This window comes from Eurosta solidaginis, chromosome 3 (assembly GCF_040869045.1).
Source record: "Eurosta solidaginis isolate ZX-2024a chromosome 3, ASM4086904v1, whole genome shotgun sequence".
Lineage (NCBI taxonomy): Eukaryota > Metazoa > Arthropoda > Insecta > Diptera > Tephritidae > Eurosta > Eurosta solidaginis.
This window is the reverse complement of record NC_090321.1, coordinates 176,132,410-176,146,478: the sequence shown is the minus strand read 5'-3', so window position 1 is coordinate 176,146,478 and position 14,069 is coordinate 176,132,410. Positions and strand designations below refer to the sequence as shown.

Genomic DNA, 14,069 nt, shown 5'->3' with positions numbered 1-14,069 from the left:
CAAGAGCCTCGCGTAGACTGATTGCGTTCATAATGTCACCAAAAGTTTGCTCGACGACCAACTGAAAAACCTCTTAAAAAACCAGGTATTTGTTACCAAATAACTTCATTCTCTTGACAAGAATAACAACTTTCTCAAATCGATTAGTGAAATGGGCAAATGTATTTGGGAAATAGGCAAAGGTATTTGAGAACCTTTTGAACTCTTATGGTGGGATGACCTCCACGTTGTGAGCCATGTAGTAGGATGCCAAGATAAGGGCCTGTTCTTTCTTCCGCTCGATGCCTACTACCGCCTGGTCCTCAGTGCTTCAGTTAGTGAATCATAAAGGGTTCATTAGAGCAGACGTCGCCAAATAGTGAAACAATCGTTCACACGTATCCTTAAGCCGCAGTTACCCACCGACGTGCGTATGCCGTACGTACACACATTTGAGCGAAATTTATGCCCGTAGTGGCAACGAAAAAAATGTTGCTATTGACCTGTTTGAATGCATGCTTATGGAAACATCAACTTTTTCTATTTTAATTTTTGATGTTGTAAAAGACTGGAATTAGTTTTAAATAAGTATAAATAGATTACGTATTTATAATCTGCACTTTTACATAATTATTTCGAATTATTTTCACAATTTTTCAAATATTAATTAGGTGTTTTTGCATAAAACTGCAAACGGTCAAAAATTGGCGCTCAAAGTTTACTAAGCGACTCTGTCTAGTCTAGAGAGAGCAATCAGCTGCCACATTCTTACGGAAAAAATCATAATTGTTTTGATTTCTGCGTTCCGGGCTACGTACGTACGGGCGTTGCACGTCGGTGAGTTTTCGTTTACATTGCACACTCATAAGATAGGTCGTGTCAGCTGACACGTGTTTGGTACGTACGTTCGTGAGTAACTGCCGCATTATTCTCTTTAGTTTAGTAGTCGCTGAGCATCATTGTTTACTATATAGTTTGGCAGCTTAAATAGAGCTTATGTTGCGAATAGAGTGGAAGGCAGTGGACTAGGCAGTCGAATGTCATATAATGAAGGAATTGATGTTCGGAGTTTTTTCAAAATTTGCCCGAAATCCCGAATCACAAAAGGGAGTGCACTTAAGTACGAAAATGAAAAAATGTAGTTAAGTTTTGCTCCCTTTTTAGCAGGAGATTTTCATTTTGAAAATGTAATATAAAAACCAATGTTCATTCTATTACTTTTTTAGCAGGAGATTTTCATTTTAAAAATGTAATATAAAAACCAATGTTCCTTCTATTACTCATTTTATCTATGGAGCTTCACATGCACTTCATAAAAAGTGCTTTTTATTTTTACGAACTTATTTCTCAATGAAAATAAATGAAACACGTATTAATGTAAGCATTAATCATGTTTCTTACTTCTTAAATGTTCTTCTTAAATATTATAAATGTGTTAAAAGTAGCAGGACTAAAATAATATCGACAAATCTGATATGTCGAACTAATTTTATATAATAAAAATGATTTCATAAATTGCATGCATTTTATACATAAGCATTATATTTTAAATTTTCTCTAACTATTCGTTTTGTGCTGACAAAATTTTGCTTATGCATAACTTTCTTTGGCAATATAAGATAACAATTTCAGGGGCCGTTTTCACCATCTTCGGTGAACGCTAACAAATACTTTATTTGGAAGAAATCGTTCAGTGATTCGTGAAATAAGGGTTACTTTAAAATAACGGACGTTAAAAGTTCCCCTGTCACATGAGGAAAAATTAAATAAAACTATTTTTATAACATGAAGAATCTTCATTGAAGATAGATAGAAAATTTATTGGGGATTGCACTGCCACCGTTGATGTATTGTGCCCTCATCAGATTGCGTCGCGTTCCAGGAGGATATGTTCCACCGTCTTTCCTGATCGATCACGAAAACGACATGAATACAAAATTATGTTTTTTATTTAGTTGAACGGCGATAGAAATTCTTATATTTTTCAAGAAATCCAGGAAACATCAAGAAGAATCCTAAGTTTTTAATTATTTGTGTTTTGCTTTGACGTTGGCGGTGCGTTGCTTATAGATTGAAGCAATTAAAGCGCATGTGTTCAAAGTCAGATGTAGACGCAACGCAAGTGCCAAAACGACACAAAAGTCACCTTAAGCTTAGTTGCTTCACGTGTTATTTAACATTATTAATTAAAAATGTTGGATCTCGTAAGAAGCTAAACTTAGGCAAGATACACACGAGACATAGCTTCGTAGACGCGTACAAAATATGGAATACAGCTACGATTTTCTACGCCTCAAGATTTCTTATGCTGTACCTAATACGCGTCTATGAAGGTAAGCCTCGTGTGCATCTTCCCTTAGATTATTTTCAAAGAAAAAATTCTTTGTTTTTAAACTTTGCTAATATTCACATACATGTCTAATACAATGACTGTCGCTTCCATACTAATATTTCATTATTAAAAAAAAATTAGTTCTGAAAAATGCAACCTTGTCACATGCGTTCTCAAACACGGTTGCCACACCATGTTTCCGTTTAGGACCAAAATGCATCGAAAAAAAGACCAGATCTAAAAAAAAAGGACCAAATTTTAGGTTTTTTATTGGTATACAAACAATTGGGATGTGCATAGCGCAGTTAGGTTTTATTAAAGAACAGTTAAAAAATTTGCGCTGTGGTAAACTCAGTAAATCGTAAATAAACTAAGCAGTGGTGTTAATGCTATTTTTATAGATGTTTACTTTTTCCCTAACAGTTTAAACTTCATACCAGAGCCTAGATTCAGTAAGTGTGAGTTGGAACTCAGACTAAAAATCAAGCGTCTTAAATGTTTCAACTGTGTAATAACTGAATACCGATCGAAATATCTAACCACTAAAACAAGTATTTTTTCTGATAAGTCCGTTTTTTGATCAAAAATTAATGACAACGTGTTTGCCCGAACATTCAACACTTCCCTTTTTAATGCTTGCCTAAATTATCTACAGGGTGAAATGTCATTGTTCTGCTACATTTTACAGATAGAGCAATTTTCGTGGTAAAAATTCCATGGAAGTGTAAATTGGTTAGGTAGGTAGGTTGAACTGGCCGGTCCATGAGGACCTCACATAGACTGATTGAGTCCGTAGTGTTACCAGAAGTTTGTTTTAACGACCAAACTGAAAAACCCTATCAAAAACCAGGACCTATGTTATAAAATAACTCCGTCCTCTTGGCAAATACTAGAAGCTTCCTAGGACTTAAGCCACTTGCTGCTTCTAGATCTGACAGCTGTATCACTCCTAATAGCTGGAGTCTTAGCCTGGCAAGTGCAGGGCACGAGCACAGAACGTGCTCGATCGTTTCCTGCTCCAACCCGCACTTCCTACACCTGCTATCACTGACCAAGCCTAATTTAAAGGCATGTGACGCCAGAAGGCAGTGTCCAGTCAGAATACCCGTCATGAGTCTACAGTCCTCTCTTTTTAATGATAGAAGCAACTGTGTTAGTCTAAGGTTGTAAGACCTACACATAATCTTCGACACTTTACAGCCCCACGCTTGAACCCACGCCTTTTCTGCTTGGTCGATCATGTGCACCTCTCGCCTTCGCTTAATCTCGCCCAATCTAATTGGGATGTCTACGGAGCAAGCTTCAAGGGATGCGCCCTTTTTAGCTAATTCGTCCGCTTTTTCATTCCCATCTATTCCCATATGCCCTGGGACCCAATATAGATGTATGCTTCTCCCTGTCCCGATTCTCTCCAGAGACTGCTTACACTCTAAAACGCATTTAGATGCTGTGCTATGCGAGATTATTGCCTTAATTGCTGCTTGACTGTCAATATAAAAGTTAACACGGTTGCAGCTTAAGCTATTCTCTTCCAGGGTTTCTACTGCTTTGGTTACGGCTAATATTTCCGCTTGGACAACGCTACAGTAATCCGGCAGCCTGTAGGATCTGCTTAATTCCGGATCAGCGCAGTATACCGCAGACCCTACTCCTTCCACTATTTTGGAACCATCGGTGTACACATGTATCGCCTCGTCCGCCATTTGCGCACCCTTGCGCCAACCGTCCACCTCTATTGTGGCCTTAAGATCTCCCTCAAAGTGCAGGTAGGGAATCATGTAGTCTGTTCGTCTTGTGACTGAGGACGCTATACTACTATGGCCATATGGTCGGCGCTCAAGCTGCCCCGAAGCATCGAGCCTGGTTGCGGTCGTTAACGCTTTGTTCTTTGCTACCAGGTCTACAGGTGGAATGTGCAGAATGGCATACAGTGCAGCCGTCGGGGTTGTTTTCAGGGCTCCCGTAATGCAAAGCATCGATAGTCTGCATACCCCCTCTAATTTTTTGAGGTATGTTGTTTTTTGTGTGGCTTTCCACCAAACAAGAACTCCATAGTATAGAATAGGGCTTACAATCGCTGTAAAAACCCAATGAGAAAGAGAGGCCGATAGGCCCCACGTACACCCCAGCATTCTTTTACATGCATAGAGTGCCGTTGAGGCCTTCTTGACCCTCTCCTCCACGTTGAGCTTCCATGACAGCTTACTATCTAGGATGATTCCTAGATATTTTGTGCAAGGTTTCTCCTGTAAGGTCACCGCTCCTAACTTAGGCCTGGTCCAATTTGGGACCTTGTACCTCTTTGTAAACAAGACCATATCCGTCTTCTCCGCATTGACTTTCAGCCCGACATTAGATGCCCAGGTATGAATATCCCGAAGCGCCCGATCCATCAAAGAACTAATCGTTGGAAGGCATTTTCCACTTATGACAATTGCAACGTCATCTGCGTAAGCCGTAAGTTTTACGGGTCCCTCATCGAATTGCCTGAGCAGTTGGTTGATGACCAGTGTCCACAGCAGAGGTGATAGCACCCCTCCCTGCGGCGTGCCCCTGTCCACTGATTTCGTGGCCTCGTACAATCCCCATTGTGATGTAATCGTCCTGCAATTTAACATGCAGCCGATCCATCTGATTAAGGCAGGATGTACTTTAATGTAATTAAGACCATCCATAATCGCCCATTTTGCAACATTATTGAAAGCCCCGGCAATGTCCAAGAAGACTCCTAGAGCATACTCCTTATATTCCAGGGATTTCTCTATGCTTATTACCACCCTATGCAATGCGGTGTCTACCGACTTGCCTTTGGTGTACGCATGCTGTGTTGTGGAGAGCAGCTTTTCATCCACGTTGGACTTTATGTACACATCTATCAGCCTCTCAAAGGTTTTGAGCAGAAATGATGTTAAGCTAATGGGTCTATAGTCTTTGGGATACACGTGACCGATCTTCCCCGCCTTTGGTAGAAAAGCTACACGAGCAGTTCTCCAAGAGTGCGGTACATGATTCAGTCTTATGCACCCATCGAATATTATTTGAAGCCATTCCACGACCGCCCTACTTGAGACTTGTAGCATGGCCGGGAATATACCATCTGGGCCCGGCGATTTAAACTTAGAAAACGTCTTCACTGCCCACTCGATCTTGGTATCGGTCACCAAGCCCGGCACCACTAGCTCCGTGATCGAAGTGTGAGTGATGTCTGCTGGTTCTTCTAAACCGTCTCCCGATGGGAAATGTGTATCGAAAAGCACCTCAAGGGATTCCTCACTATCACGTGACCATTCCCCGTTCTCTTTCTTTATTAGTCCCTGGACTATGTTTCCCTTTGCTAGGACTTTTTTCAACCGTGCTGTTTCACTGGAGCACTCTATGTCCGTACAGAAACTTTTCCATGAGTTTCTCTTCGCCCTGGTAATTTCACGCTTGTAGATCCTCAGTAGATCCCTGTACTCGTCCCGACACGCTTCGCTTTCCGCGGTCTTTGCGAGTTTAAACATTTCTTTTACCTGTCTTCTTAGAAGACTCAGCTCATTGCTCCACCATGGCGGCTTTGCTTTTCCTCTGAATCTTCTTAGAGGGCAAGCTTTGTTATACGCAGTCATAAGCGTCCTTGTTAGGAATTCATTCGACTCCTCCAGTTCCTCTACATTAGCAACCTCTTTGGGTTGTCCCAGTTTCGTTTCTACATGTTTCTGGAATTTAGTCCAATTCGTTGCCCTAGGGTTTCTAAAGGTTCCTCCCTTCTCTACCCTCTTTAGTGGGATGCTGAAGCTTATATACGCATGGTCGGAGAAGGATGGTCTATCGAGAACCATCCAATCATACCTTGATATATCACGCTCGGAGCTCAATGTAATATCCAGAACATTGCTGGATGTTGGACCAATGTATGTAGGAACATTTCCCCTGTTGGCTATCTGCAAATTGGTTTGCAGGATGTAACAAAATAGAGATTCGCCTCTCTCGTTCGTATCTGCTCCTCCCCACGCATTGTGGTGCGCATTTGCATCTGCGCCTATGACCAACCGCCCTTTGCGCCCTTCCTCCTGTACTAGCCTTTTGCACTCCATCGGTGGAACCTCCGCAGCATGGGCCATGTAGCAGGACGCCAGGATAAATGCCTGCTTATTCTTTTGCTCAACGGCCACCGCTACGAGATCCTCGGTGGTGTAATTAGGCAGCATATATGAATGCAGCTGTTTCCTTACCATTACTACAGCTCGCACCCGTCCTTCCGTTTGTGCGTAGTAAACGCCAAACCCGCGCGCGCTAAGTCAAGAAACCTTTCCTCCCGATGAGAGCCACGGCTCCTGGATCAGCGCCACGTCAAACGAACCCTCCTCAAGGGTTAGGAGGAGTTCGCTCGACGCCACTTTACTGTGTTGGAGGTTTATCTGTAGGACTCGCAGCACCATTGGGCTGTTTGTCCCCCTCCAGCACCTTCGTCTTGACGTCGTCGTCCTCCTCTTGCCCTTTTGGTTTAGAGTATTCGAGGCGCCCTTCAGCCCCTCGTGAATGTTGTGCCTTGTGTTCCTCTGTGCGAGTCACAGCACCATTTAGCGTTTGGTCCTCTTCTAGCACGTTCGTGGTGACGTCGGGGACCTCCACCTGTCTTTTTTCCCTTAGGCTTCTGAGGTCCTTTTCGACTTCGCCCACTTCCAGCGTGTTAGGATTTTTATCCTCGGGACTTCTTTTCCTGAGTCGCATGTAAATTTTGCCAGTGCCAAAGGACATTTTGCCAAGCTGCGTGTACAAAATATCCTCCGCCTGCTTGTTTATTTGGAAGATGTAGAACTGACCATCCTCGGTAGGCCGAGATACAGTAAGTACCTTCCAATCCTGTGTCGGTATGTTCGGATTCTGATTCTGCAGAAGTCGCAGTGTATCCTCCGACTTCATCACGCATGGTATCCATACCTTAACTTTTGGTACCGTGGGGATTTGCGCTTTATCCACCACCTCAAATCGCGCGTTCGTGCCTTGCCTTTGGAGGTTTGAAACGACTTCCTCCAGCCACCGCAAGCTCGCGATGTTGTCGCACGCTATCATCTTCACACCATTATACCATCCCCCCGAATCAAAGGTTGGAAGGGGCTTACTTGGTTGTTCCCGCATCATCTTAAGCATTAAGCTAATAAGCTCCCTTTCCACAGATTTCCACCTTTCAGTAGTCATTCGTCCGAACGGACTGCTACGATCAACCAGCGCCACAGTCAGTGACTGCTTTGCCACATCACTCATCTTCTCGGGAAAAGCAGGAGTCTTAGTGTTATCTCCCTTTGGAACCTCCGAGAACACCGGAGTCTTCGCGTTAACTCCCTTTAGCGCCTCCGAGAAAGCCGGAGTCTTAGCGTTATCTCCCTTTGGCTTATCTCCTACTTCCGTAGTTGGAACTTCCCTCTGACTGGCAGCTTTCGAGGTAGTTGCTACCTCGCTATTGGAACCCATCTGTCTTACAGCTTTGGGCCTACTTGTCTTGTCTATGCGACTGCCCTGCCTCGCGGCTCTAGGACTGGGTCCTTTCTGCCTCTTGAAAGCAGGCTTGTCGCCTTCTGCCGAACGTTGCCTCTTCATTCTGCCATTCGACGCTTCTTCCTCCTCGTACCGGTTGCAGAACCGAGGGTTTCTCGCAGCAAACCTTTTGAGCTGCCTTCGACCTACTTCTACCGCTTCATGGGCCCATTCCAAGCGCTCGATCTCCACTTCTGTTGGGTCGACCACTGCTCCCAAGCGTTGTACAATTCTTAGTGCTGCACGGTACTGCGAGAGAGCTCTTTTACTTCCTCTGCTCCGTACCCTTCTCCACTCTTCTACTCCGTTTTCATTTGTGTGCTTCTCCAACACGGAGTTCATTGAATCAGCACTACTCTCGCTCCCCGAGTCCGACGCATCGCTTAATTCGTATTTGTCGTCCCTGGATTGCGACTCAGTCCTCCTCTTTACATCCTCCTTATTACGTTCAGGTAATGAGTTGTTCATCTTGGTCGTACGACCACCTGCCCGACAAGGCGGGCTCAGCGGTCCAGTATTATATACGGGGAAAGAACCGTCCGCCACAGCAGCGCCCCTTACTGCGGTAAGGCCATAAATACTTCCCGAGATGGCCCGGTATCGGGAAGGCTCCGTTCGAATTCAGCCGAATTTATCCCCTGGCTGCAAATCGTCCAATAGGCACGGTCCGCATAACACCCTGGATTAGGGGTTGGCAAATTGGTTAGGTATTTCAATTATTTTATACGATGTTTAATGATTAAGTTGAAACACGACTTTTATAGTCTTTAGATTTACCGGAAGTGCCGGCCACCATATTTATTTTCAAGGTTGCCCTCTATTTTCATATCGATAGTTTTATAATATTTACAATAGGGTTGCTTAACTTCTAATAACTTAAGCTACATGTACATAATGGGTTTACAGAAGTAAATTGAAAATTATGTGTGGGTAATAGATTTGCCGAAAATTTTATTAGCAGTATTTTGATTTTTTGTTTCAGTGAAAAAGAGATAAAAGTACCAAATCCGTGCCGAAAAGAACAAAAATAGAGAAAAAGGAACCAGCGGACCATATGGGGTTGAAAAGGGCCATTTTTTGTCCAAATGGACTGAGGTGGCAACCGTGTTCCCAAATCCAAGCTTTCACATCAAATACATACACATATAAGTACTTCGACATTATGAAATACATTGTCGCGTTGTAAGCCAAAGTATTTTTGCATAAAACCTTTTTGACCACCACAATACCACAGATTAAGTGTAAAATTTCACAAAAATAATACATTTCTTCGTAAAATCACACCGAATAACTGCAGTCCTTGCTTACGAATTTAGAAACAATGAGAATGACAAACACGAACGAGTATGAAATATAATGTCAAAACGCATATGCACATGGTTGTATTTCAATGTACGAAAATGCTTTAAAAATGCATGAAATTGTTAAATTAAAGTTGAAAACAAAAATGTTAAAAGCTTTAATATAAATAAAAAGCTTCTTTTAATAACAACAAATACGCCTTATATATTATATTTATACATCAATTGGTAAGGTTTATCTCACTTTAAAATTTAAGCTAAATAATCTAAAGTTTTTTTTTAAATTGAGTCGAGAACTGTGCGTGTGAATATGCGAATCTCACCGATCAGATGTTGCCTAGTAAACTTTTGCGCCCTAATTTTTGACCGTTTGCAGTTTTTATGCAAAAACACCTAATTAAAGTTTGAAAAATTGCTGAAATAATTCGAAATAATTATGTAAAAGTTCATATTATAAATAAGTAATATATTTATACTTATTTAATATTAATTCCAGCCCTTTACAACATCAAAAATTAAAATAGAAAAGGTTAATGGCAACAATTTTTTCTTTACCACTACGGGCATATATTTCGCTCAAATGTGTGTACGTACGGCAACGTATACGTACGTTACACACGTCGGTGGGTAACTGCAGCTTAAGAAATGCTAGGGATTTTTCATACTACCTCTCTCTACCGGCTCTGCGGCTTAAGATCCAACAGTGGAAAAGAAAATGACGAACGTTTGCGGTGTTTCAAGTTCGGAGCAAACGTAATTTTTCACTGAATACGAGCGTGCATGATAATATTTTCCGGCAGGTGCAACTCTAGGACAGGTGTTGCGTTCAAAATTTGCCTGGAACAGCTTGTTAACCGTCAAAAAATAGACCAAAAATTAGATAAAAAGAGACAATTAGAATTTGAAATCAAAATATCGTTTTAAGGAGTTTATTTTTTAAGGATATGGTAGCGCTGTTTCAAAAGGGATTCATAAAACACTATTTATGTCAACTGGCGGCAATGGCAGAGAAGAAGAAGAAGAAGTGGAACTACCTCTCTATATTTGTATCATGCTCTTAACTATGTATACTTTCGTAGTTATAAAACTATTCTAAATCATTTTTTTTTGTTCGTGGATTCACCAGACACACTTTCAAACAGCTTTTAAATTCAATCAATTTTAATTTCCTGTTTTAAACCGTACGTTATCCCTTTTAACTAATACAGAAATCTGCGCTCACAACCTTGCCAGGAAATTAGTTTAAATATTCAGGTTTGATAACTTTTGTTAAGCTGATTGACTTTTGTCTTTTATTTTGTTGAAAACACATAGAAATTATTATTTTTGCATAACACACAAAAATAAAGGGTGTGTCAATTGAGTCATCGGATGCTGACGCATTTGGCTCTAAAAAACTTGTTTTTAAACAACCTTAAAGCCCCGACACATAAGCAGTTTTTCATATAGATGAGTTTAACACAAGCTTATGCATTATGAGTAGATTGCACGTACTTTTATGGAGAACGGTAGAATGAGCGACACTGGCGCCTTCTGATATTGAAAAGTAGCCAACTCCCAAATTTTCTTGCAAGCATATCATAAGAAGAAGAATTTGACATTTGCTTTGGCTAAGGGTGTTGGCACACTTTGCAAGTGAAATTATTTTTCCCACTGGTTGGTAAATTTTCCAACATTTTTTTACATTTTAAAAACTGCAATATAACAATCGAATACGACAAAAATATGTTAGCAAGTATTTTTGTTGTTAGCAAGTATTTTTGTTGTATAGGGAGAATGTTTATACCAGTGCTTGGCGAAATTTTGAATGTGAATGGGCAAGGCGAAATAAACTTCAATTGCTAAGTCTGAAGTTCCTTCATATTTACAAAGGCAACATCTTGGTTGTTTGTGGCGATGTTATTGGAATGCATAAGCTTGTGTTAAACGCATCTATATGAAAAATGTCATTGTGCCGCGGCCTTTAACGATATGTAAGCGCAATATTGCTAGGAGAGATATCCCAACTTTGGCCTTATTGGAAAACCCTGTCAATGTGTCAACGTGTTATTTGTTCTTATGTATTTTGTATGTGCTTGATTGAATTTATAATTCAATTAGTTTTATTTACAACTACACTTTTTAACTATTTTTTTCTTAATCCTTTTTTACAGTAAAAATTAATCAAATATAAAGGATACATACATACATGCATAAAAACACTGAAATAGATTCGATAAGTAAATGTAAAAGGATGTGCTTTGGTGGATATTCACCGTCTGTCTGTGTAAGGAATTGAAATTGAAGGTGAGTGATAAATAAGTCAATTTGATTTTGAATTAAAAAACAGAATTGAACATGGGAAAAATCGGTTCTACAAATCGGTTAAATAGTTTTCTTTAAAATGTCTTATTGTTTGTATGTATTTAGTGTTTCGTCTATGACGTCAATGACTCTTTGTCAGAATTATTCAACAATACATGCACAAAACAGCAAGTTTGTTTTTGTTGTTGTAACGATAAAGACACTCTCCGAGGGTTTTGGGGAGTGCTATCGATGTTGATGGTACTTTGCTGGATATAGATCCGGAACATTCCGGTAACAAACACCATTAAGATACTTATTTGCACTTCAATTAAGCCTTATCCCTCGGGTATATAAAAATAAAAAAAATAAATGTAAGGCGCGATAACCTCCGAAGAGATCTAAGGCCGAGCTTCTCTTCCAATTTGCGTCGTGCTCCTCTTGATTTTCTCTACAAATTGGCCGGACGGGACCTGCATGTTTTAAGCCGACTCCGAACGGCATCTGCAAGGCAGATGGGTTTTCACTGAGAGCTTTTCATGGCAGAAATACACCCGGAGCGCTTGCCAAACAATGCCGAGGGGCGACCCCGCTTAGAAAAATTTTCTTCTAATTTAAAAACCTTATTTCTAAAATTTTGATGTTGCTTTGCCCAGGGCATACGGTGTGGTAGGCGGAGCACGCTACCATCACACCACGGTGGCCGCCAAGTTGCCTAAACTTAAAGAATGTATGACAAATAGCACCTAACTTTTGTCGATGAGTTTTCGTGATATTTAACATGAAACTGAATATTCTTTTTATTTGAAAAACTAGAACGCCGATAAAACTAGTTTCAATAAAATATACTTTTTATCCTTTCAAGAAAAAAAAGATATAAATTCTATATTTCTCTCTAACCGTGCAGCTCTATTTCAAGTTTTTGTGTACTTCTTCTTTATCCTTCCCGCACATTCGCGGGAGCTTCGCGTTTCCTGTCGACTCCAATTTACAACTGGGAAATCACATTTGGTAAGATAATTTTTGACGAGAGTATGGGCTGGCCGAACTACCGCCCATTTAGAAAACCTTTCGAAATGTATTTTTATACTCTGTTGAGCAGAGCTCACAGAGTATATTAACTTTGATTGGATAACGGTTGGTTGTACAGGTATAAAGGAATCGAGATAGATATAGACTTCCATATATCAAAATCATCAGTATCGAAAAAAAATTTGAATAAGCCATCCGTCCGTCCGCCCGTCTGTCCGTTAACACGATAACTTGAGTAAATTTTGAGATATCTTGACGAAATTTGGCATGTATATTCCTGGGCGCTCATCTCAGATCGCTATTTAAAATGAACGATATCGGACTATAACCACGCCCACTTTTTCGATATCGAAAATGTCGAAAAAATCTATATGTATGCTTAAAAAAAATTAGCAAAATCGGAGAACGACCACGCCCACTTTTAAAATAAATTTTTTTTTTAAATGAAATTTTTACAAAAAATTTAATATCTTTACAGTATATAAGTAAATTATGTCAACATTCAACTCCAGTAATGATATGGTGCAACAAAATACAAAAATAAAAGAAAATTTCAAAATGGGCGTGGCTCCGCCCTTTTTCATTTGATTTGTCTAGGATACATTTAATGCCATAAGTCGAACAAAAATTTAACAATCCTTGTGAATTTTGATAGCGGCTTAGATTCTACGACGATAACTGTTTTCTGTGAAAAAGGGCGAAATCGGTTGAAGCCACGCCCAGTTTTTATACACAGTCGACCGTCTGTCCTTCCGCTCGGCCATTAACACGATAACTTGAGCAAAAATCGATATATCTTTACTAAACTCAGTTCACATAATTACCTGAACTCACTTTCTATTGGTATAAAAAATGGCCGAAATCTGGCTATGACCACGCCCACTTTTTCGATATCTAAAATTACGAAAAATGAAAAAAGTGCCATAATTCTATACCAAATACGAAAAAAGGGTTTAAACATGGTAATTGGATTGGTTTATTGACGCAAAATATGACTTTAGAAAAAAACTTTGTAAAATAGGTGTGACACCTACCGTATTAAGTAAAAGAAAATGAAAAAGTTCTGCAGGGCGAAATCAAAAGACCTTGGAATCATGGCAGGATTACTGTTCGTGGTATTACATATATAAATAAATTAGCGGTACCCAACAGATGATGTACTGGGTCACCCTGGTCCACATTTTGGTCGATATCTCGAAAACGCCTACACATATACAACTACCACCACTCCCTTTTAAAATTCTTATTAATACCTTTAATTTGACACCCATATTGTACAAACACATTATAGAGTCACCCCTGGTCCACCTTTATGGCGATATATCGAAAAAGCGTCCACATATAGAACTAAGGCCACTCCCTTTTAAAATACTCATTATCACCTTTCGTTTGATACCCATAATGTATAAACGCATTCTAGAGTCAACCCTGGCCCACCTTTATAACGATATCCCGAAAAGGCGTCCACCTATAGAATTAAGGCCCACTCCCTTTAAAAATACTCGTTAACACCTTTCATTTGATACCCATATCGTAAAAAAATTCTAAAGTCACCCCTGGTCCACGTTTATGGCCATATCTCGAAAAGGCGTCCACCTATAGAACTAAGGCCCACTCCCTTTTAA

At 40.2% G+C, this 14,069-nt stretch overlaps 2 protein-coding genes across 5 annotated transcripts in view; one reads left to right on the top strand and one right to left on the bottom strand.

Annotated features, from left to right (window-relative positions):
* The window catches only part of LOC137244667 (uncharacterized), a 588,428-nt gene that overhangs the window by 287,925 nt on the left and 286,434 nt on the right, over positions 1–14,069 (bottom strand). The window lies entirely within an intron of this gene.
* Positions 1–14,069, top strand: part of Ntan1 (N-terminal amidohydrolase 1) — a 380,170-nt gene that overhangs the window by 226,187 nt on the left and 139,914 nt on the right. For 3 of the 4 annotated variants that reach the window (XM_067773979.1, XM_067773978.1, XM_067773980.1), the window contains exon 2: positions 11,283–11,415. The exons of the other annotated variant lie outside the window; for it this stretch is intronic. The gene's annotated coding sequence lies outside the window, so the exon portion shown is untranslated. The remainder of the gene's footprint in view (positions 1–11,282; positions 11,416–14,069) is intronic. 4 annotated transcript variants of the gene reach the window in all.